At 37.2% G+C, this 23,172-nt stretch overlaps 1 protein-coding gene across 3 annotated transcripts in view; it reads right to left on the reverse strand.

Moving 5' to 3' along the window:
- The window catches only part of ANGPT1 (angiopoietin 1), a 187,088-nt gene that overhangs the window by 20,469 nt on the left and 143,447 nt on the right, over positions 1-23,172 (reverse strand). The gene's annotated exons all lie outside the window — the stretch shown is intronic.

Raw genomic sequence — 23,172 nt, forward strand, 5'->3', positions numbered from 1 at the left:
AGGCTGATGCATTATTTAACTAGAGTTTCTTGCATCTTTCATGTGATTCACACTTGCTAGGTATAAAAATGAAGGTAATTAAGAAGCAAGACAGATGGCTTAAATCTGTTATCCAGTAAAAAGCTCTTTGGGGCTCAACAGCTCATTCTAACAAGTAGTGGTCTTTGATATATATGTAATATAGAACAAGATTATTTCCTAAAAATGCTTATTTTCTTACACTGGTTACAAACTTAGGCCAGAATGATCAGTGTGAAGTAGACATCTAAAATGTATAGTCTGATGAAGTGAAACCCATTACTAAAGATCCTGACTTAGGTCAGGTAGAGCTTTATGAATTTCTGTATTAGTCAACTGAACTCCATTTGTGATGATATGTAGGTGATAAAGTCCCTTTATGAACCAAAGCCCATTGGCCTGCAAACATTTAGGAGGATCCATTAAGAGATTATTCTCAGGTCACTCTTTTATTTCTAGACATTAACAGTAATAATATTAAGTTAAAAAAAAATCAGAAAGAGAACAGCTTTCTTTTAAGTTCATATTTCTGATCAAAAATGCTTTGATTATTAGGAATCACATATAATTTATCTATTGAATAAAATATAACAACTACTAAAGTAATATTAATTGTTGTTGGCTCTTTGTAAAGTTTCTGAATAAGCTTTTTCTGAATACATTAGAAAACTGCATGAACCCTCAGTAACAGTTGCCCCTGAATAGGAAAAGTACCTTTATAATAAAGACATCTTCCAAATACTTAATAACAGATAATATACTGTAAACAGGAGACAAAATCTAAACAATCATTCCAAAGAAAATCTGCTGTGGCTGAGGTTGAGGCCAAGAATCCTGCCAGAATCCTGTTAAACATGAAGCTAAAACTAACATATTAACTATTTGGGAGGCTTAATTCTGGTATTCAACTTTTTCAATATTTAATACTCTCAGTAAAGGATAAAGAGAAACATCCCTTTGCACGCATTTCCGAATTCAATGGAAACATGGGCTCCTTGCTGGAGATGGAGCATGAGTCACCTGTGCTTATTGGGTAGTGTCCTGAGAGATCGAATTGGGTTGCAAAGAGCAAGGCATTATCGTCAGTGCTTCTGCCCTTCAGATTACAGTTAGATTGCCTGGGTACCTATATGAATGCTTATAATGCAAGAAGAAAATAAACTTTATTCCTAAGTATAGCCTACATTTTCAGGGAAAAATGTATAACGAGTTTTGTCTAGGGCAGTGACTACTCTCTTTATGAAAGCAAAATTAATACAAAACCTAATGTTTCATCATAAATTATAATCGTTTAACTATCAAGAACATAACAGCAGACGAGATCATTAGATGATCATTAGAATTAAATTAAAAGCCACTCTCAACAAAAGAAAATATATGGGAGAAATTAAAAACAAGATAGGTTCAGTCACCACTACTCTCATAATCTTTTGAGGTGTTTCTAACCCATTTATCTGAGTTGCAAGAACAATTCACCACCTTTATTGCTGCCCATTCCAGAATGACTGATGTAAAAGTATCAACAATATGAAGAACAGAAATGTCACAGCTGATGTCTGTCTGGAGAAAAACAACACTATTAACTGTAAAAGCACAGCAATTCTAAAGTCTTCCTACTCCTAAATTTAGACCAAACTGAGCAACAGTGTATGTAGTAAATTCATAGACTCTTTACTTAACTTTATTGCACTCCTAATAGAATTTGTAACTCTGCAAACAGTAGGCACAATGGTTCTGCAAACTGTCAAAATCTGAATAATGGAGTAAGTAGCTCTGACAACTTGAACAGATTTTTAATTTGGCACTGAATATTCTTGCTGCCAGCACATGAAAATAATTTCCTCCCACAATTCCTTAAGAAAAGTGTAAAACAAGATGACCTCTGTATTTCTCCTCTGCTGCTCTGTAGCAATGACTCACTGTTGTAATTATTAAGTTTGACATTACTGCAACTCCTTGCCCGTTCTCCTGTTGAGACAAGTGAAATGTGCCAGCCGTTCATAATATAAAAAATATTAATTCAATATATCCGGAGTAAGAACATATATCTTCCAGTTTTAAAGATAAAATGGTAAAATAAAGAAGTAAATGTATTTGAACAGTTTTCCTTTATAATTGCCTCAGTACGGCCTATGGGACATCAAACACTATGTGGTAGGTAGACCCTTCTTGGGACTGCACACTGTTAACAGAAATCCTTGTTTTCTCTCTGAAGAGCTTGTGCTAATTTTAGGTTGTGTTTGAGCCACACACACCTGACAGGTCAAAGGAGAGAAACCTGATAAAGAGGAGGCTTCTGATGGTGCAGGCTGAGATGTGAGTGTCAGCTAATAACTGAGCCATGAAAAAAACAAGAGCTACACATTACACCAAACCATACAAGAGCCTACTAACCTTCCCTGATGCACTGGATGTGAATTTATAGAAATAACACAACAAATTTGCCTTTTCCTATATTAAATTTCGTTAGTAATTGACTCAAGTACTATATTCCCTGGGACCAGGTACAGTAAGCAGGGATAATTAAAAGATATCCAGACTTACTGCCAGACAATTTTTCCTACCACAGGCGAGTGGCCTGCCATACTGCTTATGCAGACAAATGGTGCTTTGTCACAGCTTACCAAAAAATGTCTAAAATATGTTTGTTCTGGATAGTGAACAAGCAAACATATGCTTCTACTACTTGAAATACTTGCTACAGAAGCCACAGAAACAGTCACTGCAGCAGTGTGAGCTAAGTTTGCAGCTGATGTCAGTAATATGGTGGTGATGAGAGAGGAAACATACGGCAACACTCATTTTTGCTGCTAACAGGGGCAGAAACATATTTAAAGGCTACCATGACAATGATGTGTTGAACAGAACTAATTCCCTCTACTCTAATCTCTCACCAAACACAGTGCAGAGGAGAGACATTAAAACAATACTACCATTTTCTGTTTAAAACTGTTTTTTCAACACAATACTTATTAAAACAAAATCATCCACCATATTTTTTTCCACGGAATTCTGAAACTAAGCTTTTCAGTTATTAGATTCATTACCTTTTTATTAATGAAAAGTTTAAATCTTGATACTGTACCACCACCTAATTAAATGCTAAGATTTTCTGCTGCTACAGAAACCACATTTTAATCATGATTATAACTGTATAATGTATATTGCGTTCATTTAGAAAGTATAGGGACTATTTTAATTATTAAATTTGAAATAATTCAAGGTTATCAATGTTTCAGACATACATGTAAACAGTAAACATATACACTAAGATGATTATACAAATTGTTATGCTAGCATTGTAGATAGATGAACTTCTTAAAAATAAAATTCAAAGTTAGAAGTTCTAACTGAACATTTGCCAAGGACTCAGGCACAGCCAAGTTTAGAGAAATTTGGTTAACTTAAAATGTGAAAATATTTTTCACCCAACTCAACTATACTCCCTGGGTTTGGCTGAAGCCAACAGCAAAAATGCCAAAACTGATTCTCAAGGGATTTTTTCAGCACAGAAATAAAGGGACCCTCCAGAGAAACTCATATTTGAAAAGTTTCTAAGGTTTTAGATATAAGTAATCAGACATCCTGCTGCTTACCTTTACTGAATTGCTGGACCTTGTGATGTTTGTTTATTTTTATTTTTAATCTGTTTTCCACCCATTGAAGCTTTGGGCTTATTGGAAATGGAAAAGCTTTGGTATAACTGAACATTGGTTTGAAATTTTATTTAGCATTTACAAAGATCCGCAAAACTCTAGCAAAATTTAAATTTAATAATTCCTCCAAAATATGCTTGGAATTCTAAACATCTCCTAAATATAGTCTGTTGAAATTCATGTGGGTATTTAATAATAGTGGATTTCATAAATCTATGCTTTCGTTGTACTGAGGGTGATGTTAATTACCCACCACCATCCACATGGGTTGTATATTATCCTAATTAGCTGTTTTAGATAAAATATAATGGAAAACTTCATGTATCAGCATGCTGTTAGTGCTAAATTTACTCTGATGACTACTCCAGAGATAGTAGCATCTTGTTACCCTGAAGCGTCATTGAAAAATATCATTTACAGGCCACAGGTAAAATACTTATCACATTGTTTACTTAATTGAAAAAACTTAATCATAAATAACTGCAAAAGTTACAAATTTAATAGATAGACTTATCTCAAAGAATTAAATAAATCTTAATGAGATAGGTTGATGTTCAACAATTAATGTGTGCAAGTAGTATATAATAAATGTAGTTTGGCTGTTGTTCATTTGTATTTTACTTTGTAAAGAGTGTGCTGAAAATTATGAAGCTATGGTTTTGATATAACAAGGTTACGTACCACAAGTCCATCTGTACAACTGAATTATTCTAATTAAATCTTTTCTATGTTTCATGCCATTGTTGCAATTAGGAGAGAAAAAATTGTGTCAATGCCATTTAAATGTGGCCTTTCTTCTCCATTTACAGTGAAGCAAAAGAAAATATAGCTAAGTGCACTTTCTTTTTCTCCTCAGTATTTGCCTTAAGCTACGATATCAGTAAAACCTATTTAAGAATGTTTGCTTATTATTTATAAATTAATCTATTAATTCATAAATATCCTTTTACGAAATAGAGTTTAAAGTCCTAACGGCCTAACTGTTTAAAAAAAAAAAAAAAAAAAAAAAACAACAACCAAAAAAAAAAAAAACCATAGCATTGTCTGTGTACTCAGCAATTACACATTCTCTTTATATACCAGAAACAACCTACTGTGCTTATTACAAGAAAACTCAGGTTTATTCAGATGAAAGCCTTTTGTGATTAGAAAGTCATTGTCACTGTATTGGATGAGTTTTATATAACGTCTAATTCTTAAGCTTCCAAAAATTGTATATATATATTTATATGCATATACTACTACATACAACATGTACAAAGTAACAAAAAATAAAAGTATCTTAAATGTAGACATTTATTTATTGCATTCTCGCTGTTTCTTTAATTGTGGAGGTTCAATCAAATGTTTGTACAGCTTTGCCTGCCTTAGTCTGCCTGAAACAAGTCACTGTCCTAAGGGTCTGGACTACTTATCAGAACAGAAATTGATGTGATATTTTAAATAATACTGTCCCTTTTCTTAAATATTAGCCTATCTCTTTCAAGTTCCATGGTTGTGATAACATCGCAGGTCACAAATCAAGCATTGAGATAACTAACACTTATATGGGCCTGCCCTGAAGAAGAAACAGAGATCAGTAGTAGTATACAGTATGAATTATTTTGTTTGCAATGAAAGCAAGTGGTAAGTATTAGATAAAAGAGAATATGAAAAACAAAAGAGAAAACAAAGACTAGGACAGAGACAATGTATTCAGATTCGAGAGATTTTGCATAAAACAAAATAGGACAGTATACTTGAAATAACTTATTCCAAAAAATGTCACTTATGTTGAAATATCTCCTATAAGGAGACCACCTCCTGTGATTCACCTCATGGAAACATTTACACTTTTATACAGTGAAAATAAAATGCTGTCACTCTGATCAAGAATCATGCCTGATATCCTTCACGTTGTGCATATGGGCTAAGGCTGATGGCTAAAAAATCAATGAGAGGAACACTACCTCGCAGAATTACAGAGCTGAAATATCAAAACTGAAATTTTGTTTTTTCTCAAAAACTTTTTTTTTTCTTAAATTGAATGTTGAATAAGGTGTAATCTCTAATCACCTTAAGAAATTATTTAAATACTGAATTGGAAATATCATCTAGATTGAATAAACTTTTTCCACACATTTCACAGAATCACAGAATCATCTAGGTTGGAAGAGACCTCCAAGATCACCCAGTCCAACCTCTGACCTAACAGTAACAAGTCCTCCACTAAACCATATCACTAAGCTCAACATCTAAACATCTTTTACAGACCTCCAGGGATGGTGACTCAACCACTTCCCTGGGCAGCCCTTTCCAATGCCTAACAACCCTTTCAGTAAAGAAGTTCTTCCTAATATCCAACCTAAACCTCCCCTGGCGCAACTTTAGCCCATTCCCTCCCGTCCTGTCACCAGGCACATGGGAGAATAGACCAACCCTACCTCGCTACAGCCTCCTTTAAGGTACCTATAGAGAGCGATGAGGTCGCCCCTGAGCCTCCTCTTCTCCAGGCTGAACAATCCCAGCTCCCTCAGCCACTCCTCATAAGACTTGATCTCCAGACCCTCACCAGTTTCATCGCCTTTCTCTGGACTCTCTCGAGCACCTCCATGTCCTTCTTGTAGTGAGGGGCCCAAAACTGAACACAGTACTCGAGGTGCGGCCTCACCAGAGTCGAGTACAGGGGGACAATCACCTCCCTAGACCTGCTGGCCACACTGCTTCTTATACAAGCCACGATGCTGTTGGCCTTCTTGGCCACCTGAGCACACTGCTTGGTCACATTCAGCTGCCTATCAACCAGTATTCCCAGGCCTTCTCTGCCAGGCAGCTTTCCAACCATCATCTCCCAGCCTGTAGCGCTGCTTGGGGTTGTTGCTCCCCAGGTGCAGGACCCGGCACTTGGCCTTGTTGAACCTTCATACAGTTGACCCTCAGCCCATCGGTCCAGCCTATCCAGATCCTCCTGCAGAGCCTTCCTTCCCTCGAGCAGATCGACACACGCACCTAACTTGGTTGTCATCTGCAAACTTACTGAGGGTGCACTCGATCCCCTCATCCAGATCATCAATAAAGATATTAAAGAGAACTGGCTCCAGTACTGAGCCCTGGGGGACTCCACTAGTAACCAGCCTCCAACTGGATTTGGCTCCATTCACCACAACTCTTGGGCCCCGCTATCCAGCCAGTTTTTAAACCCAACGGAAGGCGTACGCCAGTCCAAGCCCAAGCAGCCAGTTTCTTGAGGAGAATGTTCTGGGAAACAGTATCTTACTGAAGTCAAGGTAGACCACATCCACAGCCTTTCCCTCATCCACTAAGTGAGTCACTTTGTCATAGAAGGAGATCAGGTTCGTCAAGCAGGACCTGCCTTTCATAAACCCATGCTGACTGGGCCTGATCGCCTGGTTTGCCCTGCAAGTGCTGTGTGATGACACTCAAGATAATCTGCTCCATGAGCTTCCCTGGCATTGAAGTCAAACTAAACATGCCTATAGTTTCCCGGGTCTACCTTCTGGCCCTTCTTGTAGATGGGCGTCACATTGCTAGCCGCCAGTCAACTGGGACCTCACCTGATAGCCAGGGACTGCCGATAAATGATGGAAAAGCGGCTTGGCCAGCTCTTCCACCAGTTCTCTCAGTACCCTCTGGTGGATCCCAATCTGGCCCCATTGACTTGTGTACATCCAAGTGCTGTAGCAGGTCGCCAACATTTCCTCATGGATATGAGGGCCACATTCTGCTCCCCATCCCCTTCCACCAGATCAGGGTACATTTCCAACAGGCACAATTAGCTAACTGAAATTGTGGGAGTCATTTTTTAAAATACTTACACTATATTTTTTACTTGTGAAGAGCTTAACTGTACAGAAAGAATCATTATGACAGAAACTGGTCATAGTCTACAATTAATTTTCATCAATTTTGTTTGGATTATTATACTTTGAAATATCTGTGCTAACAGTGCAATCATACAATGTGCTCCTTTTGGGCATTTGCAGGTTTTGTTTTTTGATTTTTTTTCCAGTGTTAATGACCTAATGACCCCTCTCAAATCATATGCAGCATTTGCTATACTGTGTCTGGAATGGAATGAGTTTGTAACTGCCAACAGACTACCAATTTTAAAGAAATAACTTACTGAATAACACATTAAAATAAATATTTTGGGTCTGCATGAGATTTCAAGATTTATGAGGATTCGTGTCAAGAGATATGTCCTTCCCACTGGGTGAATCTCAGAGGAAAATACAGGATCTGTTTTTTTCAGAACATTATTTTCAAATAAATGTCACTAGGATTTCCATTCACTTACCTATGTTTGTTCAGTCCTGATGGAGGAAGGCCAGTTCCACAGTTTATGAATTTCTACTAATTAGATTAATGGCTTAATTTGGTTAGCTGAGGAAAATGACATTAGTAAACAGTAAAGGATATTGAAGAATTGCTTTATGGAAATGACAGGAAATGCAATTCTTTCCAAGTATGGAAAGAATATAAGTTGTATTGAGGACAACATAATTGTCATGATCTCCTTCTTATCATAGCATATATTTTTATTTATTTATTTATTTATTTTATGTCAGCCTAAAGAGTGTGCAACAGTAATGAAGCAAGAATGATTTTGACCTTCACTGACAGCTCTGGTGGCCCTGACTCAGCAAAATACTTAGTATGTGCTTAAAAAAAAAAAAGAAAGAAAAAAAGAAAAAGAAATCGTGTCTAAGTGCATTGCTGAATCAGGGCCTAAGTCCACTTTGGGAAAAAAATAAAAAATAAAAAAAAATAAAAAAGAGGAGGGAAAAGAGAGAAGAAAAAGGGCAAAGAGGAAGAAAGGCTTCCCTTACTCATATAGGATCATTTACATTGCAAGTATGATGATAAGTTTTTTTGTTGTTGTTTAAAGATTATGACATTGAAAACAGGATGTAGACTGAAAATACATACCCAAGCATGTCCCTCCCCCAGACTGAATAATTTGCAACAGCTCTTGCTTGATCTGTTTACTCTTTATTGGCTCTACCCTACAACATACTATGCTCATTCTCTGGCCTTCTTCTCCATTATCGTACAAAGGTTGTACTTTCATTCTGATGGTAAGTACCTAAGAAAAGGTAACATTTTAAAAGTGACTGATACAGAGTGTTTCTGTGCAATGTTTATAGTTATTTGAAAAATAAATATTAGCTTCACTGTTTGCTTGGTTTTCTGAATGCAAATTTAGTTTAAAAAAATGCCAAAATGAGTTATGTGGCACTAAGACCTCTGTAGAAAAATATAAACAGACTGTTAAACATATTTCAACTCCCTGGCGTCATTTGTGGCTGATAAACAGTCATATATGAGTGAAAGGTTCACTGACTGTCACCCATTTATGATCCAAGTTTTTTGCTGGTGCCACACTGACAAGGCTAACAGTGATCAGCATGTCTTACATATTTTTTTTCCCCTAAAAACACAGGTCACGACCTCCTAACGAGTTGAGATTCAGAATAATGATTCTCTCATTTCAGACACCATTGAGATAGGTACATAGAGGTTTTAACTTCAATGCAACCAAATTACAACGCTAATAAAACAACAATAGAACAATAAAGGGTGCATATGCACTTGAGTTGAGTGTTATGAGCTGTTCCTGCACTACTTTTAAACTGAAAACACATCAGCCTCTAGTATCTGATGAAACAGAAGACTGGTTTTTCTGTGGCACAAGACACTCATTCATCTTTTTTTTTTTTCTAGTTAGGCTTCCAATGTTATTGAGTACCTTTTTCCTTTGTGATAATGAAGAAAATTTATTTTAACTTTGCAGACCAACCAACCAACCAACCAACCCAAAAAAAAAAAAAAAAGTACACTGCGTCAGATACCAGAATAGGTCTGTACTCTGATGTTCAAATTTGATCTATTTGTAGGTTTATGTGAAGTTGTAGCTCTGTAGACATGGTGTATTGCCTTCAGTTTTTGCTCTAACTCATCAACTGCATTGCTGCTATGGAACAAATAACTGTATAATAAAACTTTTTATTCCTGTCACTTCAGAGGGAGACATGGCATAAATCAGCTGTGATTCTGTTCAGTAGGGAAGACAAAGTAAAACAAAACAACAAACTCTTTACGACTGATTTAGCTACTGACTCTGGAAAAAGCTGGGATGATCCCTTTCTCAAATTCTCTTCAAGCCTCATAGGTACACTCTGCTTTTAACTCCTGAAAAAATCAATTCACAGAAAATAACACATAGCTTTGCTGGCACTATCCTGAAAAACAGTAAATCAGGGCAGAGAAGTGTTCTCAGAATCAGGGCTGATAATGATAGGAAAAAAAAAAAAAAAAACGAACCTAGAGGTTGGTTGGCTGTGCAGTGGTAACATACTTGGAGAATTTAACCCAAAAACATACTAGATTAAATAAGGGTCACTATAAGAATTCTACATGTTTTTTTTGCAGGCAGCTATGAAAGCCTTAGTCTGTTGGGTCTCTGAGCAGACATGAGCTCATTCTGCCCACACTCCATCCTGGCTGGAAGCTCTACTGTCGCAATAAGCACGACACTGGAGCCCACTCAAGGGCAGCATATATAGCTTGGGCTTGGTGCCACATAGGACAGGTCTGTCCAGCTTCTGTTTAGCTCAGAGAGTGGGCAGAGAGAACCAACCCCTATGCGGGCACAGAAAGTGAACATCATTGTTGGAATCTCTACAGAGATGTCCTCCAGTCCATACCATTCCTTGCTTCCACATTGTGGAGATTTTAAGTTTGAACTTCCAGCTAATGAAGGTGTGAAAATAATCTCATGTCAGGGTGGGGTCCCATTTAGTAAACCAGAAAAATGTGGATGTTTCAGAAAACCTTCCACACTATTACTTTTTATCTGGAGATACTATCACTAAATAAATTATTATCGCTAAATAAATATTAATAATCTTGTCAACACTTAGGGATGAGATGAGAAAAAAAAGTCACTTTATAGAAAACTTGGTCGTCCACAGGAAGATACTCGTCTAACTGAAATCCTTTAAGACACATCTCATGGATGTATCCACATTCCATTCTTTTTTGGCCCAGCTTGGAAAAGTCAGTTTCTTCAGGTTTGGACTTACAGTTACGACAAGACACTGTACAGGTTTAAATCGTTTGAGCTGGCCTGTATCTGGATCTTGAAAATGCTTTCCATGCCATATATAATACTAGGAAGAATGACACAATCATGGAATCTGCATTAAAGAAACCTAACTTTTACTGAGATACTTTTCTCATCACAGAATCACAGAATCATCTAGGTTGCAGAGACCTCCAAGACACCGAGTCCAAACCTCTGACCTAACAGTAACAAGTCCCTCACTAAACCATATCACTAGAGCCCCATCTAAACATCTTTTAAAGACCTCCAAGGATGGTGACTCAACCACTTCCTGGGCAGCCTATTCCAATGTCTAACAACCCTTTCAGTAAAGAAGTTCTTCCTGATATCATTTTACTTCTGAATTTTACTTCTTTTACAGTCATTTCATGTTTGTGCCCTTGAACTCAAAGGTTCATTATGCTGTAATGTTAAATCATCAGTGTACCAGGCTTTGCAACCAGTAATGAAAAAGTCTAAATGCTCACAGTGGATACTGTTTCTATCTATACCTTTGGCATGTCCTTCTTACACATCTCTCTTACACTTGGGCACAAATTTGCACTATGGTAATCAACATTTTGATGGTCATTATAAATATTATAGAATTTGAACACTTCTGGCCTAAGTAAAGACCTAAGTAATTTATAGAATGAAAAAGTAGCAACAAGAGTTTCAAGTGCTGATTAAGAAAACTACTGTAACATTTAAAATTTTTGTGCTATTTAACTTGTTATTAGAAATAGAACCAATGGAAGACATTACTCATGTCCCTGTGAGGACAGCCTGAATTTAAAAGGCCATTAATCTGAAGATGTCTGGATCTCTACACATCATAGTTTTTGACATTAAAAAAAATTCCTCATAGGAAAAATATAGTGACAAATATGCAGAAATATCTCAGCTTCACAAGGTTCTTTTATTCAGGAACTGTTTCATGTCAAAGCCCGACTAAGAAAAAGAAATTACTTCGACTAGATGTTTCTAGTTTCTACAATACGCTAAATTCGACTCTAATACAATATTGGTAGGTTGAAGATCTTTGTAAATGTTTCAACAGAAGAGGATTAAAGAAACACAGAGCCCCTTTTGCCATTGTTATTGGATAAGTGGGAGCTGTTACCTTGATGTTAATGAAGTCCATTGGCACTAGGATTTTATAAACATTGCTAAAATACTTGTTTTACACTCATGCTTGATACAAACATATAGCGATGGCATAAAGAAACAGAGGCTTAAAAGGGAGAAACACTGTACAGAAATAACTAAGTATTACTCATCAAGATAGTCCTATCAAAATGACAGTATTTTACACTGGAAAACAGAAAAAAAAAAAAAAAAAAAGGCCATTAGCTTATAAAAACCCATTCAGCTTTCTCCAAAGTGCCCCTGTTCATGCTTTGCCTGTCCCTGATAGCTGGGATATAGCTGGTGAAATCCCCACTGAATTACAACATGTAAGTTGAACAAGTAAGATCACTACTGAGTTTACGTAAGTGTTTTCTGCAAACATTTACATACATTAAAGACTTCTCACAGATTTGTGTGCATATGTGGCAGCCCTCAGTGTGGTTTCACTATAGTGTTCTTGCTTTCCATGATATTACTTTCACACACAAGTCTAACATTTTTTTTTCTGTACAGATAAGTACCAGGTAAGAAGTAGTAGAGCCACCAGTGGTCCTTCTGCTCTACTTTTCATATAACAATTTACTGTTCCAAGTTAATACTCCACACAAAAGTTGTGGTTTCTATTCACTCAGCAAGAGAAGGGTTTAAAACCGCAAAGATTCCCTCACAACGGTGATGTAACCAGCAACATGTGTCCTACTGCAAAAAAAAAAAAAAAATTGTTCAAGATTCACTGAGTCTTGGAGTGCAAGTATAAACAGAGTTGTTTGTACAGTGTTCAGAGTTTAGGGATACTCTCTCTGTTTCATACCATATTTGCGTCATTTAATCAAAGACTAGTAATTCAAAGTAAGACATAACCTGTGAGCAGGGAGCACAATCTATATTTCCCACTCCCACCTCATTGACAAGTGATATCTCACCAAGTACCTACCATCCACTGATCAGTGAATTCCTTCCTGCGTACTATCAGAGATTCAATGAAGAGCCTTTCCCCTTCAGCACGTATTGCTGCTTTCTCTTGGGAAACAGTAACTGTGCTCTGGATTCTGTCTAGTAAATGAAGGGTTTAGCCCATTTTTTTTAATTATTATTACTATTTGTTTTTTTTTTTGAGTAAGACAGGACATTGTCTGCTACATTCAGGCCATGGGCTGTGAATCATCAGTGGATATAAATGCCTTGCTATTTTCAGAATTTACTAATGGTTAACTCTAGGCAGTTCTCTGCTCCACATGTTGCCTGATTTGGCTTTCAGTCTAAGGAGCTTATCTCTCCCTAGGCATGCAAAGAGAATTGAGTGTCCCAGTTAGGGTCCTGCAGTCTGTTCCTATAGCCCAACAGCTTTAATATTAGCACTGGAAATAAAGATTTAATCTCATCCACCTGTAAGAAACCATGTCTGATTTGTGTATAAGTACTTAAATTCACTAAATCCAGGATGATGTTTAAGTCTAGTAAATTGTTACAAACCCCTTTTTTTTCTTGCCTTAAGTTATCAGTAGCTTGAATTGATGTGTTTATTTTATTGTAGATAAGCTTTTTGGGAAAATAAGATACTTTTGTTCTTACTCATTTTATTTTCCTTTTTTTAAAAAAAAAAAGAAAAAAAATGCGTGTAGGAGCCTGGAGGAAGAGATAATGACATGCCCACTATGTTCCACAGTGATAGCTCTGGTGGAACATATTGGAAACAAGCTTCTGTCCAGCTATGGCAGTTGAAATGCCCTAAACACCAAAGGAAAGAAAAGTTTCTAAAAATATAAGAGCACAATCAAATGTAATTCTTGAAAACTTCTTATTAATAACCTACCAAAAAAAAGAAAAAAGGGAAGATAGATTCTGTAGCTACAAGAAAATATGGATATATGAAGATATGTATGAATATATGAAGAAGAGTTAATTCACTTTTGGTGAAATAAGTATATCAATCTGGAGAAGGTAATTGGAAATTAACCAGTGAGAAAAAAAATATGGAAAAACAAGACTGAAGACAGCAGCAATTTAGAGGCAGCTTGAAAGTTCAATAATGAAAATTGACTAATAAATATTTATGTTCTGTTGATGGGTAAGTGGATACACAGAAATGGTTTGGTCACTGTTATGTAGATATACTCTGAGTAACTCACATTTTGGCTTTGGTTTTGTCCTGGAAAACAGGTAAAGCAAGTGAAATACTTTAGTCCTAAAGTCTCAAGGAAAGAATCTCTCAGAGTTTATGGATACCTTTTTCTGTCTTTATGACATATCCTAGATATTGATGCATTATAGAGTTCTAGAGCTGTCTGTGACCAAAACAAGGCATGAATGAAATATTAAGGGCTTCTAATGGTGTTTTTTACAGATACAGTCTGTATTGAAAATACAAACTTGTATTTTCATAATTGTATACAGAACTGTATATAATTGTACACAGAATTTAATTTCTATATAAAAACTGTACTATTTCCAGGCTGACCTTACATATAGAACGCTCATTTGGAGTTCCTAAAAAAGGAGTTTTTTCTATTGTCTGAAATGCAAAAAAAAGAAACAATATTGTGATTGATTGATTTTGAAAGTTGAGGAAGTTTGTGCTCTTTAAAGTATATTACTGTAACTGAGTGTATAGACCCTCTTTATCAAAAGGGCCTGAAGACTAATACTAGCCTTCATTTTACTTGGATTAGAATCATACAATCATTCAGGTTGGAAAAAAACGCTACAATCGTCATAGTCCAAGGCCCTGCTAATAACTGCCCCAGAGAGTTGTGGTCAATGGTTCCATGTGCAGTGGAGGTTGGTGATGATGGTGTCCCTCAGGGATCACTCTATCAGGGGGAATAATACATGTTCTGTGCATGAAATTATTTTTTCCTATGACAACTATAATGTACCACATTCCTTAATACAAATTCAATGTAATTTTTATTTTTTTAAGATTTCTCACTTTTCAGGATAGCTAAATTATAGTTAGAGAAAAGTAAACATCACTGCCTTTCCTGCCATGTGAAAATGAACTATGTTAGTACAATACCTCATTGGTAGTTCTATAACATTTGTAGTTCTTGGAAAATCAACTATTATACTTCATATAGACAGATACAGTTTGAATATCTGTTATCCCAGAATCATATCATAGGGTTGGAAGGGACCTTGAAGATCATCCAGTTCTGACCCCCCTGCCATATGCAAGGATGCTACCACTAGATCAGGTTGCCCAGGGCCTTGTCCAACCTGGCCTTGAAACACCTCCAGGGATGGGGCATCCACAACTTCTTTGGGCAACCTCTTGCCAGTGCCTCACCATCCTCTGAGTGAAGAATTTCCTCCTAACTTCTATTCTACCTCTCCCATCTTTTAGTTTAAAACCATTCCCCCTGTCCTATAATTATCTGCCCATGTAAAAAGTTGCTCTCTATCATTTTTATGAGCTCCCTTTAAGAATTGAAAGACTGCAACGAGGTCTCCCCAGGAGACTTCTCTTCAGGCTGAACATGCCCCGCTCTCTCAGCCTTTCTTCATAGGAGAGGTATTCCAGCCCTCTGATCATCTTCATGGCCCTCATCTGGACCTGTTCTAACAGCCACATCCTTCTGGTGCGGGAGGACCCAGACCTGGGTGCAGCACTCCAGGTGAGGCCTCATAAGGGCAGAGTAGAGGAGGACAATCACCTCCCTCCACCTGCTGGACACTCCTCTGTGGATGTAGCACAGGATGCTGTTGGCCTTCTGGGCTGCACACATTGCACTGATGGCTCATGTCAAGCTTTTGTCCACCAGAACCCTCAAGTCCTTCTCTGCAGGCTGCTCTCAATGAATTCTTCTCCCAGTCTGTCCTCATGCCTGGGATTGCCCCAACCCAGGTGCAGCACTTGCATTTAGCCTTGTTGAACCTCATTAGGCTTACATGGCCCAATACTTAAGCTTGCCCAGGTCCCTTTGGATGGCATCCCGTTCTTCTGTTGTATAAGCTGCACACTCATCTTAGTGTCATCTGCAACATTGCTGAGGGTGCACTCGATCCGACTGTCTTTGTCATGATAAAAGATGCTAAACAACACTGGTCCCAAGACAGACCCCTGAGGGACACCACTCATCATCGCCTTCACCTTAACATAGAACCATTGACCACATCTCTCTGGGTATGGCCTTCAGCCAGTTATGGCAGGGTCATGGCTTCATGGCTGCAGCCCATGCTTTATCTTCACTCAAACACAGCAGATAGTCACTAAATTGTGCAGATCTGCCTGTTACGTAGTTTCAGGGTGATAATAAAGAATGATGCACCACTTCACAGAGGGCCTATTTGCTAAAATGAATGTCTTCTTATTCTTGGAGAGAATACAGGGGACAAAATGCTTTAGTGATGGCAAATGTTTCCTCCTCCCCACGTAGCAACCCCCAAAATGGGTGTGGGGCATGGGGGGAAGAAGTACACTACTGCCTTACCTACCATTCAACAGAGCCTTCTCCTCTTCCCCTCAGGAGCTGCAGATCATCCCTCTTCTATTTATTTTCATCATTCTCTCTTACTATTCAACTGCCCTTCACTGTTCCATCATTCCTTTACAGTATTCACTATACATGCATTCTCATTATATTCCTCCTTAACACAGAAGACTTCTCTCCATTCCTGTCCCAGGATAGTCAGGGGCTATGGCACAGTGAACTACAAATGAGCTTTATGAAGTTAGAGGTGGGAAAGGATCAGCTGTGAATAGATTGCATACACGGAGATTTATGTGGATTAAGTTACATTTTATTATTCATAAAATCCTCAAGAATATTTGCATCAACTTTCAGTTAGTCAAAGAAAATATATCTTTCCTGCTTACATTTGGAGATACTGCATGGACTGTCAGTGAGTTTTAGTCACTGATATCATATAGCAATGATATGACACTGGCCTGTTTCCAGAAAGACTGATGGTTAATGGGCATCAGATTGAATCTCTGCATTTGCAGTATTTCAACTTCATGGAATATCATTGGACTGACAGTGTTCTTAACAGAAAAAGTTATTTCAGCCAGATATTTATATATACATAGAGATATTAATCTTTGTTCCATATTATCTATTTTATACCATGGCTTGGTGAAAAAAATGTTAATATATTTTAAAAACATGTAAAGTATGTATACCACAGATATCATTCTGACTGTTGATAGAATTTTTGCATGGGTATTCCTCTGAAGCAGACTTGAAAATTGAATTTTAAGCTTCCAGAGAAACATGAATTACTATGGGTTCAAATTTTTGTGCCATGTCTATTTTTTGAGTTATTGTGTAGATTTCTTATTTTCATATCAGGCTGGGGTCTGGGCACAGAATTTGTGTTTATTTTCTTGCTTTGCTACAGATTTCATATGTGTCCTCCACTGTACTTTTTCTTCCCCAAACGCCTTTGAAGGTTTACTGCGATACTAACAAAGAAGCTAAGCAGATGGCTCAGAAAAACTTCCAAGTCAGGCTGATTCCCTGTTTTACTTAAATTACTAGAGTGACAAAAGAACAAATGTTGCTTATGCTAAATGAATCACTGAAAAAACCTGGGTAATAGCAAAGAACAACAATATTTAAAAGTGAAGTTTTGTACACTGAGGAGAGTAACACTAGCTTGTTAATGTCCTGCTTGTGAGACAGCAATAGATTGCAGAATGTTTTTTAGAATAAACATAAAAGCAGGTGTCCCCATAAAAATCATGCTTTAAAAATAATATCTCCTTTTACCTATTACAGCATTTGCATTGGTAGAATTTAAAAGACTGTGCAAAAATATTTTTCCCCAATTTACTAGAGACAAGTGAGATTTTTTTTTTTCTTTTTGTACCAAATTCCAGCTTTAGTTCAACAATGGTGATTAATAAATCATTAAGTTCCACCTTAAACAAGCAAACAAAAACAATATTCAAAAACTAACAATACATCAAGACCTCTGGCTCCAGGCTACCTACCTAGGTTGCCTAAGAAAACAGACAGACATTATACTATTGCTGAAACTAAATATACGAACTCTTAAAAAAGCAAGAGCTAAAAAGTCCACTAAAAACTCTCTGCTACCAGCTCCCATAAAGTTTAAAGATCACTAGTTTACATTGAACAACTGATCTGGTTTCCCAAAGCAAAAACTGGAGAGAGACAGTATTTTGGGGAGTTTGGAAACTTTGCTCCCTAGATTAGTATGAAGCACAAGACCACATCAGTGGTTTGAAATGATTTGAAGTCCAGTTTGCAACAAATTCCATCAACTGGCTTGCCTCTGAGAACCCCATACATCTACATCTACATCTTCCCTACGTAAACTGATATTCCCCTGTCAACTTGTCTCTTGCTTATTATTGACACCTTAAGTTAATGGTCTCTGTCATCCTGAGTTCTCACTTCTGTCTTCAGCAATCTCAAAGTCCTGTCCACCTAGCAGCACTGTCTTATCATTTAATCATATTCCTCCACGAATAGGACCAGAGGTAGTCAGTCTTTGCAGTGATGGAATCTTTTCTAAATAACAGAATGACTAAATACTAGAATACAGTCATAGGGTATATTGGGAGGTATATTCAATCTCTTTAAGGATTCTGAGGTACAACCAGTCTGGCCATTTAAGGTTTTATTTCTCCCATTCTCCATCCCATGCCTTGCTCCCCCATGCTGCTCCTGCACCATGAGTAGCAAAATCAGATTGTGTGTGCAGCCTGATTTTTTTGCTGTTCAAAATCCAGCATCAGCAAATCTTCTTTCATTGACTAAAGTGTAGGATTATGAAGTGTGGTGCCCAAAATTCCAGCACATTCTTACTTTTCCTGGTTAATTCTGGAGCGTTTGAGGACACAGGTCAGCATATATCTGTATAGCTCCTAAAAGCAGCTAAAAACGTTGACAGAGTATCAAGAGTGCACAATTTAGGTTCTACACAGGAAAAGAGGAGAGGCTATGTGTCTTCTGAGAATCTCTTCTAACTTAATTTTTTATAGTTCCATGAATACATTTTTTGACTTAAATTAAGAAACACCACATTAAATGAGGGCTTGTAAGATTGGACTCATCTTACTCTATGGAGATTTTGACTTGACACAGGGCAAGACTTGCAGAGATGGTCAGAGAGAGTTTTCACTTTTTTACAGGCTGCCCTGTGTTTAATCTTTTTGTGTAAATAAGAAGCCTAAGGATGTTCTAAAGGAAATCAATCACTTGATACTTCCAGGCTATTGAAGCTTTCACATGAGGTGCAACATTGGTTTCCTGTTTCAGTTATTTAACATCATGCATTTGCTGTTTCAGTGTATACATTCTTATCTCAAATTTCTTCTTTACAGTCATCATCTGGGATAAATAGATTTTATTCTGCAATCCCAGAAACCCTTTGGAGCTGTCCTCATTTTGAAAAAGAAACAAGTATATTTTTAACATACATGTGTTCAGCATTATTTTTTTAATCATAGATTCTTTAGGCTAATAAAAAGTAGTAAAGAGAATACAAACAGCCTGGAGAAAAAACAGAAACCCTCTGAAATCACCAATTGGAGTAATCCAGAGTGAATCGAACTTCGCAAAATGTTGGGATTGGATTTTTGGAAAAACAGCATGAAAATGATTATCCATATTTTCTTAGACATCTTTTATCAGTTTGTGTTTGTTTTTTGTTTTTTTTTCAATCATTTTCTAACTTACTCTATTCAGATGCTAGACCTAGAACTTTTATAATATTTTTTCATGTCTTCCAAATGTATAAGGTACTGCTATAGCATGCATGAAAGACATTCAACTTTCGAGCTTTTCCTTTCATTTCAATAACCTTCCTCTGTTTCAGATTTCCTTCATCTACTGCCCAGACCAACTTGGAAATTTGTCTCTTACTGGTTATTACTCAGTTAGCTTGTATTATTTGAAACTAATATAGAGTACAGTTGGTTTACAATTATTTACTTTTGCAAACAGTGTTGAAGAAGCAACATTTAATGTGGGTCACCAGCAGAAAATCCTAATAGCTTCCAAAATAAAGAGCATCTAATTTGTTTGGAAGAATAATTTCAAATTATCAGTCAGTGAAGTTTGAAAAGGTATGCTGTTCTGTGTTTGAGGTATTGAAGGCAAACATGGCAAACGCCTGACAACTGACAACTGTGAAAGAAAGGCACTGCATGCAGAAGGTTGTGAACTGTGCTTTACAACTTCAGAGGGATTATTTAAATTCATAATGGCAGCTCCTCTGATAAAGGGAAAACAGTATCCTCTGAAGAGTGGCCAGCTGTTGAGGGCTCAATAATCAGGCTTTTATTTGGCTTCCCTTCTGGAGTTGCTTTTATCGAAGATAGTGATGCTGGCAAACAAAATAAAGTGCTGTTATGTCATAGATACATTTTTGTAATAATTCTGGAAGAGCCCAATATAACTTTGTTTTGCAAATGTCTGTTGGACATATATCTGTCTGGATATAGGCCCTAGTACATTTGTCAAGCATAAAATTAAGTTAGATTTGTATGTGCCTTCCAAATCATTATTTCCAGAACTGTCAGCCTGTTTCTTGCTTGTTTTCTTTAAATATTCAGATATGTTTGAGTAAAAAATATTGATGAATTCATCTGAAACTGCAAGGGCCAACAGAGATGGACAGAGCCTTTTGACATCTTCATGTTTCCCTCTCTGTTTATTCCAGAATAAAGTGAATGGAATTGATTTCCCGTTCCCTGGACAGAGGATCTTCATTAGTACCTAAGGAGGCCATGCAGACAGCTTGAGCCAAGTATATTCCGGCCTTTAATTGGACTACGAAGTAGAACAGGAACCAGAACTGCAGTCACTGTTCTCAAGATAAATTCCTACTGATTTTTGTGTATATGTGACTTGAACATGGGTAGCAGAATTCAGCCTTGTTTCCTAATCTTATATTTTTTGAGGCTTCCACACACGTTCTGATTTAATTTCTGCACTTTTGAAATACATCCCTTTTGTTTTTTCTGGTTTAGGAAGAAGAAATTTTGTGGATCAGTTTTCACAATTGTTTCCACGTTCAGAAAATATGGTTTATACTGCCAAAAGATGTCCCTTTCTTCTAATGAAGGAGGGTTTACTTTCCTTTCTTGAATACCTCCCTGTTCCTATAGACATATTGGAGACCTACAGTTATTCAGGATGATTTTCCAGGGCTATGCTGATGTCCATCAACCATGTTAAACCTAATCTGTTTAAGAAATCTCCAAGAGTCTGTCTCAACAGCCGTGATGGAGAAAACAAATTCTATGCCCAAGTCCTTTAAGGGCCTTTTGTTTGAGGCACAAATGACAAAGGACATATGAAGAAAGGTTACCTATTGGCTAAGGCGTGCTCTTTGGCCTTGAAATTAACTGGCTCACAATATCCTTGTCTGTATGGTTTGGCTTACCAAAAAAACTAACATGGACTTGCTCACAGTGTATACTGGGAAAGTCACTGTCCCTGGGGTCCCCCAGTTGTGTTCAGTAATTGCCTGGATATGTACTGTTTAGATCAGGCTAAAACTGTTCCAGGAAAAGGACAAGTAATTAAATATACATAGGCATATAAATATACATAGCACATCCTTTCTTAAGCCCATGTCCTGGTCCTGGTTTGTTGTTAGCACCTGAGGCAGACTCAGGTCACAGTACACAGCAGAGTTCCCAGGCTGTTGGAGGGAAAACAACACAGCTCCTCTCCAAAACTTCTTGCCTTTTCTTCTACTCTAGGCACTTCACATGAACTTATGATAGGCAGACATCCCTTAGGCATTTCCTAGTTGGTCTACTGTATTACCAGAAGTGCAGCACAGAATTTTAAAAGAAAAGAAATACATTGCCATGAATAAACCCAAATGAGTCATGAAAAGAAATCCTCCCTTAACATGTGTAAACATAAGTTAAATTTTCTATACCATTCTGATCCCTAAATCATCCATGTAGGCCCTCTTCAGTCCAGAATAAATGTGAGCAAAAATTATGCTATTTTTTAATGACTTCAACCATTTTAATTCACAGTCCTGGCATCTTCTCTGATTTTCACCATAATTTTTAAAGCTATGTGTAATTCTGTCCTTTGACACTTTTTCCTTACTTGACAAGTATTTCTCCCATTTTTTCCTCTTATTTTTGAGCATCTTCTTCAAACGTGTAAGACACACATAATCCACTTTTATACTGTTTACACTTCTTTAGAGCCTTTGTATTGAGAGATGTCCTATACTTGTTTTTACTCTTTGCCTAAGAGTGCGTCAGAATGATTCACCTTCCTGAATCAGCAGAATCACTGAATCCTTCCTGAAACCTGAATCATTGCCTCCAGCAACCTGTGTGCCTTCATTACTGCAGAAGCTCTTCAGAGGTTCTTGGTGTTTGAAGAGAGTGTCTTCAGGGTTCACAGTGCACACCACTACACACAGTCAGCTCTGAGCACCCATGTCCTTTAAGTCAGGGGGTGAGCAGGGAGTTGACAGGATATGCCTTATTCCAAAGAACCCAAAAACATCAAAAATGAGCCAGATAATTCACATCCTTAAAGTTCCCATTTCTCACCATGGAATTCAAAATTAAAGATGATTAGATCAGATGCAATTTTGTTTAAATAGCTTTAGATGCATCTCTAACTGAACCTGTTGTCTCATATGTTTCACTTGAACAGCTTTGAGGCTCAGAATTCCGGTTAGTCTCCAGTAGTGCTTCTGCTTGACACACACTAATCTGAATATTTACATTTGTACTCTCTCAGAAGCAAACTAATTCATACCACTTCTCATACTTTCCTCTCAGAGCACCATACAACCCTGAGCCCTGTATTATGCAGTTCCAATTACAGAACAGTCCTTTGTGTGCCATGGGATAGCCTTTGCATTACATGGGAGCAAAATTCATACAGGCTGCTTCTAAATATAGTCTATGCTCTTATACACCATGCAGCAACGTTGTCTGACAAACTCAATAGGACAGAGATGCTATTCTGTGTCCCACCTGGGTAGATTCCTGTCAGCAGAAAGAGCTAATTGCTCCCACTTCCATTTCTGGAGACTGTGCAGGGAGTATGCAATAAGTATTTCTGAGAATCATGTTACTTGAATTTAAAAATCTGAGTATCAACCCAATTTCACACTCTGTGACTTGGATGTTTAGTTTTAAAATGTATTGGTTTCCTCTCTTAAGTCTTATGATAACTAAATGTGCTACAATAAATAATTTAGGATTTTTTTTGTTTCATTTTTCTTCTCCAAGGTCATATTGTCTGTTCACAGGAAGCGGTGATAGAAAAAAATAACCACTTAGGTCATCCATATCAATTT

The sequence above is a fragment of the Cygnus olor genome, chromosome 2 (genome assembly GCF_009769625.2).
Source record: "Cygnus olor isolate bCygOlo1 chromosome 2, bCygOlo1.pri.v2, whole genome shotgun sequence".
Lineage (NCBI taxonomy): Eukaryota > Metazoa > Chordata > Aves > Anseriformes > Anatidae > Cygnus > Cygnus olor.